The 11,932-nt window shown below is 67.7% G+C and overlaps 1 long non-coding RNA gene across 5 annotated transcripts; it reads right to left on the minus strand.

Annotated features, from left to right (window-relative positions):
• Nucleotides 1–2,433: 2,433 nt before the first annotated feature.
• LOC120602851 (uncharacterized) lies at nt 2,434–10,780 on the minus strand. 5 transcript variants are annotated; one of them, XR_005652867.1, is made up of 4 exons: nt 10,533–10,780; nt 8,110–9,534; nt 6,026–6,241; nt 2,434–4,294 (listed from the first exon to the last, which is right to left on the minus strand). It is a non-coding gene; the product is annotated as an uncharacterized LOC120602851 (long non-coding RNA). The 5 variants fall into 5 exon arrangements; XR_005652863.1 differs by lacking the exon at nt 8,110–9,534 and having other exon boundaries at nt 10,533–10,677; XR_005652865.1 differs by lacking the exon at nt 8,110–9,534 and having other exon boundaries at nt 10,512–10,662.
• Between the last annotated feature and the right edge of the window lie 1,152 nt (nt 10,781–11,932).

The raw sequence follows: 11,932 nt of genomic DNA on the forward strand, positions 1-11,932 counted from the left end.
CCGGCCCTAGCTGCCAGCACAGATTGGGCAGTAGTGTCCAGCTCACAGGCTAGAAAACCCAGGACTGGGACCACCAGGCCAGGGACTGGGGGAGGGAGAGGAAGGGATCTGCGTGGGTGACCCTGAGCCCAGGGCCAGAAGCTGGGGGCAGGATGGGGGGGCGTTCCTTCAGGCCAGCCCTGTGTAGGGAGCCACCGGGACTGAGGTATGGCGTCTTTCCTGAGGAGGGTTTGGGTCAAGGGGGCGCTGCTGGGGCAGAGGGATTGTACAGGCCAGGCTGAGAAAGAGACCGAGGCTGCTGGGACAGCCAGGTGGGCAGGGAGGAGTCCACGCTGGGGGCGGGGCTCGGTCCCGCAGGCCAAGGTCCGGGGGCTCCCAGCAGAGGTGACTCAGCTGCCTGCCGGAGCACAGCAGCGTCACCCAAGACAGGCCCAGCCTTGGTGAGTTCAGGGCCTGGAGGGCACTGGCCCTTGGGCTGGGGGTGGGGCGAGCAGAGCAGAGCCCAGGCCAAACCTGGCCTCCCATGTCCGCATCTCTGCATCTGTGACCTGTGAACAGGAATGCAGCAGCCTGCATGTCCGCCCACCCCCACCGGGGCACCCAGCCTTCAAAGCTCCGCTGCTGGTCCCTGCTCTGCCACCCACAGCTGGGCAGGTGCCCCAGGGTGCTGTCCATGACGCAGGTTGTAACCTCTGTTTCGCCTGCCTCCTGGCCAGGTCCCAGTCCCCCGCCCACACACACAGAGCACCTGGTCTGACCAGTTCTGCTCGGTGCTCTTGGCCTGCGTATGGCCCCTCCCCCAGGGCCCAGCCTCAGTTTCTCCGTCCAAGGCCCTTTGGGCCCTGGAGGAACCTCACAGCTGGAGGGAGTGGGGAGCAGGAAGAGGCTGCGGTGTAGTGGCACCTCCCTGTCCTACACGGGGGCCCCTCAAGCCGGGCAGGGTGCTCACCCCGGTGCCTCAGCCCAGGGGGCATAAAAGGGGCCTCCGCAGGCCCCGAGTCACCAGGGCCCCATGGGCCCTGTGGCAGCCCCCGGCCAGGTGCTGGCGCAGGCCTGTTCCCTGGCTATGTGGTCAGCTGGTCAGATGACTCATCATCAAGGACATGGCTCAGACCAGCCCCTGTCCCACCCTGCTCCCGTACGCCTGTGGTCATGACATCTGACAGTCCCCGGAGCCGTCAGGGTCACCAGGGTGTCTCTCCTCCCCTCCTCCCGGCCTGCTGTCAGGGCATGTCCAAGGGGCACCGTGCGAGCCTGTGTGTGCTGGTGTGCAGGCTGGCGGGGTTAGGACGCAGAGGGCCCTGTGGGTGCTGGGTCACGACCTGGAAGGGCCCGTGTGGACCCACGTGGACCTGTGTGGATCCGCGTGGACTCCTGTGGACCCATGCGCCCTGACCCGTGGCCCGTGTCCTGCTTGACCAGCAGGCCTGAGAGCCGGTCTCCCCAGAGGGTGCGTGTAGCCCACCTCAGGGCAGCTCTGCACTGGACACCTGGGTGGCTGTGGCCCCCACAGCCTGTGACGGGCCCGTCCCCGGGCCAGGGGTGCTGGGCCACCACCGCTGGGCAGCAGCGTCCTCCTCTGAGCAGAGCGTCCAGTCCTGGCCCGAAGGCCAGCGCCCAGTGTCTGCACCTGTCCCCGGGCCCCGCAGACCCAGCCAGCAATTCGGGGCCACCCACTATGCTCCCACGTCCGCCATGACAGGAGACCTGGCCCCTGCAACCCAGGGGCTCTGCTCCCCAGACCCCTCTCAGCTGGCCTGGGGTGGCTGGCAGGCGGGGCCCGACCCTGCAGACACCTGCTCTGGTCTGACACTTGGAGCATGAGAGCCCAGGCCGGCTGTCCAGGCTACTGGGAGGGGTGGGCTGGAGGGACACGGTGGGTGGTGCAGGTCTCAGGGGCGAGGAGGCCGGAGGGAGTGGACAGGGAGGGACTGTGGAGGAGGGAGGGGTCGCTGGGCGTGGGGCGGGGGCACCTAGGGACACAGTGGCCCTTGTCCGGCGGCCTGGCGCCCTGAGCAGACACACGCCCTGTGCCACTGCACGCCGTGTCCTGGGACGGGCAGGCCTTGGCGCTGGGCCAGCAGGAAGGGTGGCGGCGAGGCCGGGGCAGAGCAGCCCCTGCCTGGGGCTCAGGGTCCGCAGCATATGGGCCCTGCTGGGCTCTCCCTGCCCACTCCACCAGGCCAGGCATTCCCGAGGCCCCTGGCCTGGCAGGATCCTCTCTCAGAGGACGGCCCCGGCCTCTGTCACTCAGCCAGTGTCCCAGGGCCCGGCCATACTCACCTTGGAGCTCAGAGACCCCAGCCAGAGACCCTGCCTGGGCACCCTGGTCTACGCTTGGATGGGTGGGGCCAGCGGGAAGCAGACACACCCTGTGGGCAGACAGCCGGGCAGGCTGGCTCAAGGGCCAGTGGGCTGTGTCCTGGCCCTGTGGGGGGGTGCGGTGGGCACAGGGCTGAGCACCTTCCTTCTTGGCTCACAGCCCCAGAGGCTGCTGGAGTCGGCCCAGGAAGGAGGCCGTCCCCGCCCCACCATCGAGGCTGCACTGAGGTTTGGGGGGTGGGGGCTGGGCATTGAGAGTTAAGCTGGGGTCAAATCCCAGGCCAAGGTCTGCAGAGGGGCTTGTGTGACCCAACAGGGCCAGCAGGGGTCCAGTCTTGGGCCCAAGCCCTGCTTTGGACAGGTGGCAGCTCTCAACCTACCCTGGAGGCTGGCAGGGCCCCAGGAGGGGTCATTTGCATGACAAATGGGTTCCTTGGAAGGCTGTGGTCAGGAAGCCTGGGGCTAGCTCATGCCTGCAGTGTGGGTGCCTGTGGCCTCGCTGCCCACGCTCTGCAGGGCTCACCACGCCCGGCTGCATGAGGTTCCCGGCCATGCCGAGCTCGGGGTCCTCGCGATCACGTCCCCTCACACCTGTGCCCCCCAGGCTTCTGCGCCCAGCTGCAGGGGCCCTGCTGCTCACAGAGGAGCCCCCTTGGGGCTACACAGCCAGGGCCCTACTCCAGCGGGGCCTCAGAGCACTTCCTTATCTGTTAGCAAGACCCCGCCCAGGCTCAGACTCCTGCCCCTGTGCCCCTGGTCCCTAGTGGTGGCTCTGCAGGTCAGCAGGACAGGAAGTGTCTGCTGTCCATCTGTCCGGGCCAGGCCTACTCCGTGTGCCCTGCCCTCATAGGGCCACGGCCCCTCAGGAGGGCCTGCAGGGCTGTGAGGCAGGGGGCAGATTCTGAGCAGACCCCTGGAGCTTCCTCCCCGATTCTCTATCCCCAGCTTCTGAGAGAAGCTCTAAGTGGCCGGACCAGGACAGGTCGGGCAGGGGAAGTGGGCTGGTGGCGGAGTGTGGGGTGGCAGGACCAGTGGAGGACACGGACAGGGGGACGCCTGCCCGGCTGGGGATCTGGCGGGCAGTGCTGAGGGGTGGCAGGAGGTGAGCCTGGCCAGGACGGGCCTGGGCCGGGGTCTGGCTGCCCAGGCTGCCTTGGAGATGGGAAACAGGAAGGAAAAGCTGTGATGATGCCTCGCAGGCAGGAGCGGGGCCCCGGGGACCAGCCCCGGCCGCTAGGGTCACCAGAAGCACGAGAAACCTTGAGGTCGGCTTCGACAGCTGCTCGTATCTGACCCGACGTAAACGGGCATTCACGAGGCGGCTCATGTCTTTTCTCCCCCAAGGCTGGAGCCCCGTGCGCCCCACGCTGCAGGCAGCGGATCTGGACGGCTTGGGGCTCCCTGTGGAGGGTGCAGCTCTGGGCCCTAGCGAGGCCCCCCAAAGACCCACCGGTCCCCCCACGCTCCGTGGGACTAGGGGCCTCAGAAGGTGGTGAGAGCATACACCCAGGGGACGTCTTTTTAAAAACACACATATTTTAATACTTAAATCATTAAATGCGACGTACCCGCAGGAGAGAGCACCCGACATGTAGTTTCAGCAAGGACAATGACACAAATGGCGTGTGCTGCCCCCGGCCACCCAGCAGGGCTCGCGAGGACCCCCCGAGTCCCCGGCTGCAGAGTCCCGGCAGCCCCCCCTCGCCGTCCCTGTCTTTAGCGCCCGTGTGTCTGTGGCGTGCCATCAGCACGGTCCGAGGGGACCCCTTCCCAGAACCGCGTCCTGGGGCAGCGCCCGGCTCCGGGTGGCCCGGGGAGCACGCGTGAGCCCGAGGCTGCCGGCCACGCAGTCGGTGCAGGGCCCGTGCTCAGAAAGTCAGAAGGAGGGGCACGAGGGAGCTAAAATGTGCAGCTGCTCCTGGTCCCCGAGGTCGTCTCTCCACCTGTCATTTGCTTGTTCCTTAACGTCATTCTAAATGAGGAAACGTGAACCTTAAAATCGTCGCCGGGAGAGTCACCCGTCATCCGCGCACGGAGCAAGGCGCACTCTCGACGCACACGCGCGGGGCGGGCGAGGGGCAGGCCCTGGGTCCGCGGGGCCCGTGCTGCGGCCGGAACACTGCGCCGAGCGGCCGAGGCCGCTCTTACTTCTCACTGCGGTAAAGTAGTCGGAACGTAAAATCTGCCTTTTCGCCAGGTATAAGGGCGCAGGTAAGTGGCATTGGGCGCATTCGCAGCGCTGTGCAGCCATCACCCCCGTCATCTCCAAAACCGAGACTCTGTCCCCGTAAACGCTGACCCCTCCCCAGCCCGGCCCGGCCTCCTACTCTGTCTCGTGCCTCTGACTCCCCAGTCCTCGTCTACGCAGACCCCACGGCACTGTCCTTCTGTGACTGGCTTCTCTCACTGGGCCTGGTGTCCCCAAGGTCCGACACGTTGGAGCAGGTGTCAGAACGTCGTTCTTCAAGCTGAGGTGTCCCTCTGTGTGGACGGAGCGCGTTTTCTCTGTCCATTCCTCCCCCGCTGGACATCTGGCCCCTCCCACCCTCGTCTGACGTGGACGGCGCTGCCATGACTCTGGCCATACAGGTGTCACTTAGGTCCCTGCTGTCAGCCCTGAGGCGCAGGAACCTGGCCAGGCCTGTGGCTCCTTCCCCAAGACCTGTGTGCAGGGTCCGAGGGTGGCAGGCAGGGGTGGCCAGGTGTCAGGTGGCCGAGGGCCAGGTGCCCCCCCCAGCCATATGGCACTTGCACACTTGCCAGCTCCAACAGTGGCTGCTTTTGGGGGGGCTCTGCTCTGAGTGTGGAGGCGTGGGGGCAAGTACCGAGGGTGACATTCAGGGAAGTGATTGGCAGGCAGAGTGTTCAAAGCTTCTGAGGTCTTTCAAAGGGCTCCCCTCATCCTGCACCCCTCCAGGGATGAGGGGCCGGCCTGCTGGTCCCCCGGCCTCCCCGCTTACCCCTGGCTGGGCAGCAGAAGCCTGGCTCCTGCACCCCACGCAGAGGCTGCCCCTCCCGCCTCACCTCCCGCTGCACTGGCCCGCCCGGGCCTCGGGGAGGCCACCTGGGTCTGGGACTCTGGTGGGTGACGACCAACCTGCCGACGTCCCGCCCCACGGCCAAGGCAGAGGAGTCCCCGGGGCTGCTCCACGGCCTTCGAGCCCAGGCCGGCCCAGCCGCCCGGCGGGACTTGAATCGGATGGCTGCTGCACGGGCCCCCACGGGAACAGCTGCAGCCGTGTGCGCAGCAGCAGGAGGCAGGCGGCCTTGCCACCCAGATTCCCTGGCGCTGCCTGCGGCTTCCAGAAGCTACACGCCAGCCCGCGTTTGGGGACATCTCTCCTCCCCCACAGGCAGCCTCTGGAACGTCTGGGTCAGCAGACACGGAGGCGGGAGCCACTCTCGTTCACACATCCGTGCACCCATTCGCTCACTCCCGCGCTCACTCGCTCACTCGTACATTCACATATCCATCCATTCACTCGTTCATTCACTCACTCGTTCATTCACTCATAGCCACCCATTCACTCATCCACACACTCATTCATTCATTCCTTTGCTCTATCATTCATCGTTTAAGCAGCAGTTTTTTCCTGAGGGCTCGCTCTGTGCCAGGCCCATGGTCAGGTGACAAGGAGGAAGGGAGGGAGGTCAGCGGCTGGACAAAGTGGTGGGTTTGTGCATTTATCCCCACTGGACAAACCTTTCTGGAGAGCGTGTTGGTCTGCAGCACTCCCGATGGCTGGATGGACAGATGGACAGATGCACATGGAGATGCCTGGTTTTGGGTCCCAGCCGAGGCGTCCCCGAGGCGTCCCCTAAAGCCAGCCCCTGGGTGCCCTGTTCTTTGCGTGGACACCACACAGCCATCTAGCTGGCCGAGGTGGTACCTCCAGGGGGGCCGCGGCTGTCCGTGTGCCTGTAGAGGGCAGAGCCATGTCAGCACGCTGAGGCCCGGACACAGAGACCATGACACGAGAGCCAGACCATGCGTCTGAGACCGGGGCCCTGACCCCGGCCTTCCAACCCAAACCTGGGAGCTGGCCCTTCTCACACGCCACCTGTCTCAGCAGACGCCACCTTAAAACACACCTGGGATCCGACCGCTGCTCCACGCCCCTCGTCCAGCAGCCCGCACCCCGCACTACGCAGAGGAGGGAGCCCCTCTGCGCAGAACCCCCAGGCCCTCAGCCCACAGGCGAGAAGCTGTGCCCCCCCCATCTGCCCCCGCTAGGTCTCACGTCTCCTCCCAACGCTCTGCTCCTGACGCCCTGGCCTCCCACGTGGCAGGCCAGCGCCACCAGCTGCCCTGCACTGGCCACGCTCCTGCCCTCACCTGGTGTCCCTCCCCCACACGGCCCCTCCCTCCCCTCTGCCACGCCTGCCAGGCACCCGCACTCCCCAGAGGTCGAGGTGGGCAGCAGGGGGCAGGTGAAGGGCATGTCTTCTGTGAGCTGGGACCGTTCATGCTGGTGTAGGCTCAGGTGTCGGGACCATGGAAGTCACCAGTATCCAGCTGCCCGTGGGCCTGGGGGGGTCACTCTCTAGGCCTCAGTACCCCCATCCCCCCGGCGTGAACTAGCTCAGCGCCCCTCTCCTTTCCTGAACAAAAGAATCACGTGAACCCCAGAACATCCTGGACAGGGTCCAAACACGGGCCACCACCAGCCTGAGGGAGCTGCAGAATCGGGATGTGGGGCGGGGGGTGAGGGGACAGAGCCCAGCGGGTGGATCCTCGGGCCCCCTGCTCACTGTAGACAGCATTACATCTTGGCCACCCCCAGTGACCCCCCCGGCCGTGTGGAGAGTGGGGGACAGTAAGCAGAGGGGCAGTGGTGAAGTCCACACAGGTGAGACGCACCTGCCGGGGACCGGGGTCCCAGGGCCTGTCCGGCTTCCTGTGCACCTGACTTCCTTTCTCCCTCACTGTCCCTGGACTTCCTCCCTAAGCCATCCTGCACCCACCCCAAAGGACCAAGGTCACAGGGGAGCCGACTCTGACCCACAGGAGCCCAACGTGGCACCAGCAGGCGGAGGCCACTCAGAGTCAGGGGAGCCCGGGGTGGGGGGTAGGGAGCGTCGCCCGCCACAGCGCTGGCCCAGCTCCACCCGGGGCCTGGCACCCTGTGGCACTTCACAGCTGCACCAGGCAGGGCGACCACACAGGCCAGCTAGGGCCAGTGCCTGAAGCGGGGGTGGGGTGAGCCCAGCGAGCCTTCTCCGCACCCCCCAGCAGATGTCAGGGAAGGGGGTGGGGGTGCAGCTGCCGGTGCCCTGCACATGGGGCCAGGGTGCCCGTGCTGATGGCTGGTGCCCACATGTCCGTCTGTGGGCTGTGTGACTGCACACGTGTGCCTGTCGGTGCACGTGAGCTCAGGTGTGTGTGAGCACACACACGTGTGCACCCGCCCACTTGTGGCTGGCCCAGCTAGTGGGCAGTGTGTGAGCCATGGGCTGGCTGCTGGCCTGGGCAGCGGGGCCAGTGGCCCCAGGACCTTACTTGGCCCTCGGGCTGGGAGGGACGGAGGGTGCCTTAGGCCACACCAGCCTCACGGCCCATACCCCTTCCCCATGCCTGCCAGGCACTGCCCTTCCCCGCTCTCCCTCGGGGGTGCCCCTGGTTGTGACCCAACGGCCCCCACTCACACGTGCGGCCTGGCAACACGTGTCTTGGTGGCTGTCCGAGCAGGATGCTGGCTCCAGGGTGACGGTGCCCAGAGGCCTGGCCCGCCTGCCATGCTCCCACCCCTGCCCGAAGCCGGGTGCCGGCAGCTGCTTCTTGGGTACCTATGCCTGTGTGACGGGGGCCCCCACAGGAGACTAGATGCCAGGCGGCCCCCCATCACGAGGTCCCCCACACTGGGGCCTGGGCCTCGCAGTCGGAGGGATGTACGGACATGCGCGTGGACAGACACGCAGCTGGCAGCTGGCAGGGGCTGTCGAGAATTGGCGGAAGCTGGGGCGGGTGGCCGGCGGGTGGCCCGGCGGGTCCTGGAAATCCTCGCTTCCTGTTTTCCCAACAAAGGGCCTTCTGTCCCCCGCGAGCGGATGCGCCTCTTCTTCCGTGAACAGCGCTGTTTTCTGCTCTCCTCCCGGCACCGGCACCGTGAGCGCGGCCCTTAAGCCCCCATCCCCGGGGGCCGCAAGGGAGGCTCTCCAGGGGACGGCCACAGCTGGCCACCTGGGACGACGGCCCCAGGGCGAGCAGGGGACAGAAACTCGATGGTGCCCGCTCCATGGGGGAGGTGGGAGGCCAGACCAGCCTTGGGGTCTGCTAGAGTCAGGGAGTTGGGGGTGGGGGGGTGGGGCTGAGCCCAGACCCTCAAGGCCTGACCCAGCAGCGCCCAGAGCAGAGCCAGGCCTAGTGCACACAGGCTGGGTCTCCCGGGAGGGGCAGCAGGGGCTGGGTCTCCCTCCAGGTGGGTCTCCCTCCACGCAGGCTGGGGAAGCTGCCCCTGGGTGCTCAGCCAGGTAGACACCGTGGTGCTTGCTCCACAGAGAAAAAGCTCGAGGGTCAGAGAGGCTCTCCTCGAGTGTGACCCGGGGAGCAGACCAAGGGTGCCTGCTCCTCGGGGCTGGGAGGCGGGGCCAGACCCAGCAGGGGAGGACAGGCCGGAAGGCTTGCTCCAGGCTGCTTGGCCACGTGGCCCTGAGGAGTGACCGACGAGCGGGTGGAAACAGCACCCCCTGCTAGCGGGGTGTAGGGACGGCCTTGGCAGAGGGCGGTGGGGTGGTGTGTGCAGGCCTCGCGCCTGGCGGTGGAGTGGAGCGGGCTCGGCCTCCGGGCGAGTGCGGCTCCAGTGGGCGGCAGGCGCCTGCAGGCGGGTGTCAGGGGCTGGGGGCTATTCATGGCAGTTCCTGACGCCAGGAGGGTGAATGGACAATACCCTCCAGGTGGGGTGGGCAGGGGGCATTCTCCGCGGAGACACCCGTGGCTGGTACCCCAGCCCCCACCCAGGCAGCCGCACAAGGGCCACTGTCCTCAGCCCACTGGCTGAGGCAGGCTCTGTGGTCACTTCAGGAAGCAGGCTGGGGGAAGGATCCCAGGCCGGTGTCCCCCACTCTGCTCCTCCAGACAGTCTTCTTCACCTTAAGGAGGGACCGGCGATGGGGGGCACGAGGCTGGAGGGTGTGAGGCCAGCAAGGGGGCCCAGGATGGAGGAGGGGTGCTGACGTGAGCCCCACACCTGGCTCTCGTGCCTGCGCTGGAGCCTGGGGGAGGGATGGGAAAAGGCTTGTGGGGTCATGTGGGACCTCGAGCAAGCTCTGAAGAGCGCCCTGTTTCCAGTCTGGGACCACAAGCGGACTTGACACCGGTGTCCCAGCAGCAAAGGCTGGTGGGCTAGGCCTCCGGCCACACCAAGGGTGGGGGTGGGGATGTGGGGTGGGCCCGCCTCCCGTCCCGCTGTCTGAGGTTCACTCTCTGACTGCTTTGCAGAGGACAGCGGGGTACCCAGCTGGCGTGGGAGAGTCAGACGAGCCGGACCAGGCGGAGGGTGCAGTGTGAAGTGGGCGACACCCCTCCAGACCCCACTTAGGTCCTGCTCCCAAGCCCCACTAGGAGGCGGGGCTCCCTCCTTCCCAGAGCCCAGTCAGAAGCCCCACCAAGCACCTTTGGGAGGGTGGACTGTGTCCAGGGACCCGTCGGGCAGGGCCGCCTCCCTGGGGAGGGGAGGAAGCTGTGGGGGCTCAGGCCTGCTGAGCCCAGCGCTGGTGCTGCCTCCCAGCCCCCAGAGGCAGGGCCTGGGGGAACCGAGCAGGAATGGGGGGGCCGGGACAGACGCTGCCCAGGCGAGGGCGGACTCCCGCGCGGGCAGCGGACACGCTCGCGCCGGGCCCCGAGAGCACACGGAGCCGGCCACGTCCTCCAGGGCTCAGACCCGCAGGTTCGCCAGGCCCGGGCAGCCAGCGGGGAGGGAGGGACCCCCACGGCCAGACCCTGCCTGGTGCGACGCCGGCGCCCATCGCGCGCGCACTGGAGGGGACCAGGGGCCCGGGAGGCCCCCGCCCGCCCCCGACCCTTAGACTCGCATCTCATTCTCGGCCTCCTTCCGCCGACCGCGTTTCCTTCGCGACCCCCCCCGCCCCCGCAGTGAGGTCACGAAGAGCGTGAGCATCACCCCCGCGGCCACCTGTCGCCAAGTGTTTTCCAAGAAGGTCGTGGCCGACCGCGCACGCGCCGCGCTTACGTCTGAAATCACGGGTTTTACCATCAGCGTCATCAGCCGCACGTTACTCCTGCTCCCGGAACGGGGGGAGGTGGTTTCCAGGGCCCGGCCCCCCGCAAACCGGACGCGACGCGCGGAGCAGCAGCGCGCCCCGCCCGCGGGGAAAGTCCGGCCGAAGCTTCCGGCCCCGCCCCTTCCCGGCAGCGCCGCGCCCCGTTCCCGCCCGCGGCTGCGCCCCCGCTCCGCGCGGCCGCCACAGCCGGCTCAGCCGAGGCGGAAAAGGGGGCGACGGCCAGCCCTCCCTCAGCGGAGGGGGCGACCGGGGGCGGTGAAGGGGGCCGAGGGGAGGGGCTGGGGAGGGGAGATTGGGGAGGGGGGTTTAGGGGGGCGGGGAGGGGGGCGGAAGGACCCCGCGCCGCGCTGCTGGGTGCCTCCTCGGCATGGGCGGCAGGCCACCTGCTGGGGTTGGGAGCAAGGGCACTGAGGCTGGCGGTGACCCCGACGAGGACGAGGACGGGACGGTGCCACTCTGGTCCGCAGGCCTGGAGGGCGCTCGCCTCCCACCCCCACCCCCAGGGGAGCCCCTGCGCCTTCGCCTTCGGGGCTGAGTGGGCGGCTGGTCAGGCACCCTTTCCCGCCCGCGTCTGTTCAGCGTCCCCTCGGCCTCCGAGCGCCGCCCTCTGCCCTGCTGTTCGATGGCTCAGGGCCAGCAGGTGCCCATGCTGGAGGGAGGGCAGCCGGCGCTAGCTGCCCCGGCCCAGCCTAGTGATGTCACCTGGAAACTTCTCCACAAGGAACCCGCTGGGACTGGGGGGAGGGGTCTCTGAAACGGTGGGTACCCCCACAGCAGCCGCTCCCAACGGCCCCCCCTGGACAGGCTGGGCCCTGGTGTGCAGCCGCCAGCCTGGCGTCTGGGATGGTCCCAGCCACAATGAAGGCTTTGAGGGGTCCCAGGAGCGGGAGGGGGCAGGTGGCCTGAATGGCAGCCTGTCCCCACAGAGGCCCAAGCCTGGTCCCACCCAACCACAGTGCAGAGCCTTCTGCCCGCATCGCTGCCGGCAGTACCGAGGCCTCTATGCCACACGCCCCCACCCCGCCTGGGGCTCCATGCCCCTTCCCTGGGGTCCCCCACCCCAGGGACCACTCAAAGACCAGTGTTACTAGGTCCCGACCCCCAGTCACAGCTCTTATGGCAATCCTGCCCCGACGTCGGGCTGCAGCCCCACCCACATTCCTGCCTGTCTGGTGGCCCTGGTACCTGGGGGGGTCAGCGGTCAGCATGGGGGCAGGGCAGGAAGGGCCAGAGGGCAGGCCCAGGGGCACCCTGAAGACTGGTGGGGTGAGCCTGTGAGCAGAGCACGTGGCTGAGGATGGGGCCCTAGGATCCAACTCTTGGGACTTGAGCAGGTGGGGAGCAAGGAGCAGGGAGGGCGTTGCCCACA

This window comes from Pteropus medius, unplaced genomic scaffold, assembly GCF_902729225.1.
Source record: "Pteropus medius unplaced genomic scaffold, Ma_sr-lr_union100, whole genome shotgun sequence".
NCBI lineage: Eukaryota > Metazoa > Chordata > Mammalia > Chiroptera > Pteropodidae > Pteropus > Pteropus medius.